Source organism: Myotis brandtii, unplaced genomic scaffold (genome assembly GCF_000412655.1).
Source record: "Myotis brandtii unplaced genomic scaffold, ASM41265v1 scaffold988, whole genome shotgun sequence".
Taxonomy (NCBI): Eukaryota; Metazoa; Chordata; class Mammalia; order Chiroptera; family Vespertilionidae; genus Myotis; species Myotis brandtii.
Window position 1 is genome coordinate 270,098 of NW_005372109.1, and position 4,454 is coordinate 274,551.

Genomic DNA, 4,454 nt, shown 5'->3' on the forward strand with positions numbered 1-4,454 from the left:
ATGTGGCTCCGAGAGTGACCGCGAGGCCACTTCATGGCCCCAGATGACGGCTGGGTTGCGGCCATGTTGTCTGCATCCCAGGGAGAGTTAACTCCCTGCCTTTTAAGAATTCTCCCCAGAAAGCAGGCCAGCCCCTCCAGACGTGGCCAGAATGTAGTCCCATGGACTCAGGACCCACCTACTGCAGGGGAGGCTGGGGTCTGAAGTGTTTATTTTCCAACAAGGCACATGCTCCAGGTTTTTGTTGTAAGGAAGGAGAGATGTCTTTTGGGGAAGCAATCAGCAGACTGCCACAGTTCCTTCCATATCACATAGCTCTTCAGTGTTTTATGGAAGCGATCTCAAGTAGTTTGTGGGATGCGTTAAGTTGTAAACAAACATCATTGTAAATATCAGTAAGTAAAGTGCACTACCATTTTGTTATTTATCACTCTGCCTTTCCATAATCCTTTTCTGTGAACTTCTCACTTATACTGATAGTGTATGTTTTGTTTTGTTTTCTAATATGTTTTTACTAGAGGCCCGGTGCATGAGATTCATGCACTGGTGCGGGGGGAGGGTCCCTCAGCCTGGCCTGCACCCTCTTGCAGTCCGGGAGCCCTCGGGGGATGTCTGACTGCTGGCTTCGGCCCACAACTGCCGCTGTGCTCGCTAGCTGTGAGCCCAGCTTCTGGCAGAGTGTTGCTCCCCCTGGTGGTCAGTGAGTGTCATAGCGACTGGTCGTTCCACCGTTCAGTCGATTTGCATATTAACCTTTTATTATATAGGATTGGTTTTAGAGAGAGAGGACGGGAGAAGGATAAAGAGATAGAAACATCTATTGGCTACCTCCTGCATGTCCCCTACTGGGGGATCGAGCCCACAACCTGGGCATGAGCCCTGACCAGGAATCGAACCGGCGACCTGCTGGTTCATGGGTCAATGCTCAACCGTTGAGCCACAGCAGCTGGGCAATCTATGTTTTGAATTTCAGTCAGTACAAACTTATCCAGGGCTAGAAGGGACCGTAGGCAGGTTTCTCCAAGGGTTGCCTATTCAGATGCCTGCAGGACCCATCCAGGTACCATAATGATAAGGAGGCCAGGGGTCGGTGTTGAGGACCATGATAGGGAGTGGTGGGGACTGTGGCAACCAGGAGCGAGGTTGCTCTGTGCCAAAGGGGTAGCAGCCTCTCAGCTGCGTTCACTGTTGCTTTTTTTTTTCTCAAGAGAAACCAGAAATCCAGATTTTTCTATGAAACCTGGCCCTTATAACTTAGCAGCTAATACATTGAAATTTAAAAATGCCGACCACATGCAGCACCACCCCGTGGGCTACCAGTTTAGGATCCACCCCTTGTTTTTCAGTTGGCAGCGAAGCCCTGGAGAGGTCCCGTGGCTTCTGACAGGGCCAGAGACTTTGCTGTTCCGTCCCCACCCGAACAAAGCCTGCTCTTCTGTGGCTAATTCATCTCAGAATACAAAGACGTAATAAAAATTTGCAGTTGAGCAAGACTACTCCAAAGGCTCATTGAATCTCCCCTTCAACTGGCTTTCATTTTCTGTGTAAATTTTTTTGGGGCGGAATCCGAGAATATTGGGCTGGAACCTCCCAGCTCGACGGTTTCACAGCTGTGAGACTTGGGGCAAGCCTTTCATCTGTGACTCTTCTGTGTTTTCCGCACCATCCATTTTCTTGCTTGCTTCTCTCTCTCTCTCTCTCTCTCTCTCTCTCTCTCCTCTTCTGGCTTTCAAGTGGCACAGTGTGGTGGTTAAGACAAAGATCTCTGGAGCCAGATAGGAATCCTGGCTTCTCTGTCTACTAGCTGTGTGGCCTCGGGCAACTTACTCAAGTTTTCTATGCCTCACAGGGTGTGGTAAGGAGTCAGTGTGTTAATATGTGTAAAATACAAAGAACAGAGCCTGGCACACAGGGATATATAAACACTGTTCTCTTTTTTTTTTGTCTCCTCTGCTGCTTTGAAAGGCATGGAGCCCTGGCTGGTTTGGCTCAGTGGCTAGAGCGTTGGCCTACAGACTGAAGGGTCCTGGGTTTGATTCCGGTCAAGGGCACATGTCCAGGTTTCGGGCTCGATCCCCAGGTGGGGGTATGCAGGAGGCTGCTGATCAATGCTTCTCTCTCATCATTGATGTTTCTATTTCTCTTTCCCTCTCCCTTTCTGAAATTATTAACAATTTATTATTATTATTTTTTAATCTTGAGAAGTATCCTATGAGAAAGGTACTATTTATTTTTTTAAAAAAATAAATAGTACCTTTCTCATAGGATACTTCTCAAGATTAAAAAATAATAATAATAAATTTTTAATAATTTCAGAAAGGGAGAGGGAAAGAGAAATAGAAACATCAATGATGAGAGAGAAGCATTGATCAGCAGCCTCCTGCATACCCCCACCTGGGGATCGAGCCCGCAACCTGGACATGTGCCCTTGACCGGAATCAAACCCAGGACCCTTCAGTCTGCAGGCCGACGCTCTATCCACTGAGCCAAACCGGTTAGGGCAAAATTTATTTTATTTTTTTAAATGAAAGGCATGGATCTCCAGCACAGTGGGCCTGGCTCTGGCTCTCCATCTCACGGGAGCACTTTTAGCTCCTGGTTCCTCTCCACAGCCAGCCTCCTGCCCCCAGTCCTTCAGGCTGTGCGCGCTCCCTACCCATTACTTCTAGTCTGTGCCCTTACTTTTCTTAGCTCAGATTTTTTCCATCATTACTGTATGTTTGCAAGAGAAAGAGTCAACTGACTGCTGTCTTTTTAAAATCAAATCAAATTTATTTTATTTTTTCCATCACCATTTATCCCCGCTATGCCCTCTTCCACCTTCACCCACACCCCTGACAGCTGTGTTGACCTACCGCCTCATTAAGTTATGTCATTGGTTAGACAGAGACAATACCTTTCCGGGGTTTCTGAAGATTACGTTACGAGATAAAGGGTAAAAGCAGGGCGAGTTTGCTTTAGCCAGAGTTCTGAGCGCAGCAGATAACTTGTCCTGGAAACCAGAGAGAGCCGCCACTCTGTGGGTTGCCAATGGCTTCCCCCAGCAGGTTTGTTCAGCCGGCCAAGAGTGTGACACACATGTTAATTACAGAAATTGTCTTTTTCCCTAAAGACTTGAAATGCAGAGAAACGGAAATGTGCTTGTATTTGAATTAAATGGCTTCCTTCTTGTCCCCAATCTTTTCAGCTTTTAGGTAAATCTGAATAAGAGATCTGACCTGCCCGGCCCAGCTACACAACATTTCAAGTTCATATTCCCACCTAGAGAGGAGCAGAGTAAATAGGTATGTATTGTCCAGACTCTTGTCCAGTTTACTTCTTTAAAAAAAAAATATTTTTATTGATTTCAGAGAGGAAGGAAGAGGGAGAGAGAGATAGAAACATCCATGATGAGAGAGAATCATTGATCTGCTGCCCCTGCAAGTCCCCCACTGGGGATCGAGCCCACAACCCGGGCATATGCCCTTGACCTTAATCGAACCTGGGACCTTACAGTTTGCAGGCCAACGCTCTATCCACTGAGCCAAACCGGCTAGGGCTTGTCCAGTTTTACTTCTGCCACCTCCCCATGTTAGTTAGTAGTGAGTGGAAGCGGGGAGGAAAGGACCTATTTTATTTTATTTTAATTTAATTTTTAAATATATTTTTATTGATTTCAGAGAGGAAGGGAGAGATAGAAACATCAATGATGAGAGAGAATCATTGATCAGCTATCACCTGCACGCCCCTCACTGGGGATCAAGCCCGCAACCCGGGCATGTGCCCTGACCGGAATCGAATCCAGGACCCTTCAGTCTGCGAAATGACACTATCCACTTAAGCCAAACCAGCTAGGGCTGTTTTATCTTTTTTATTTGATAAGTCTGCTCTGGACCAACAGGGAAACTGATGAAGCCATCTGCTGCTCTCTCTGTTCTCTTCCCGACAAAGGGAGCAAGAAAGCCCCTGTCTCAAGTCCATAGCGCCAGCGTCAGATCAGAGAAATTTTGGAGTTCCTGCTACATCTTGTTTTGAGCTCTTTCCTCACTAGACTTAAAGATCCATGTTAACAAGCTGAATCCTCTTGGATGTTTGTTTCTCGTTGGCTTGACTGGCCCAGGTGGCAGGGCTCTGATGAGGTGAAGGACTGGAGCCATAGGTTGAACGCTGGCACTAACTGTAACCGTAGCCCTAACCCCTTGGAGAATTGATTAACCCTACAGACCCCCTCTCCAGAAAGTTGTGCATTACACAGACTGCCACAGGGTTCCTGGGCCCTAGAATCCTTTAGGGACCCACACACTCCAAGTTAAGAATCCTGTTTTAGGCCCAGCTGGCATGGCTCAATGGTTGAGCATTGACCTATGAACCAGGAGATCATGGTTTGATTCCTGGTTGTGGCACATGCCCAGGTTACGGGATCAATCCTCAGTGTGGGGCATGCAGGAGGCAGCCGACCAATGATTCTCTCTCAT

At 47.2% G+C, this 4,454-nt stretch overlaps 1 protein-coding gene across 3 annotated transcripts in view; it reads left to right on the plus strand.

Moving 5' to 3' along the window:
- ABHD2 (abhydrolase domain containing 2) overlaps window positions 1-4,454 on the plus strand; it is a 67,210-nt gene that overhangs the window by 16,109 nt on the left and 46,647 nt on the right. For 2 of the 3 annotated variants that reach the window (XM_005886530.2, XM_005886531.2), the window contains exon 2: window positions 3,188-3,284. The exons of the other annotated variant lie outside the window; for it this stretch is intronic. The gene's annotated coding sequence lies outside the window, so the exon portion shown is untranslated. The remainder of the gene's footprint in view (window positions 1-3,187; window positions 3,285-4,454) is intronic. 3 annotated transcript variants of the gene reach the window in all.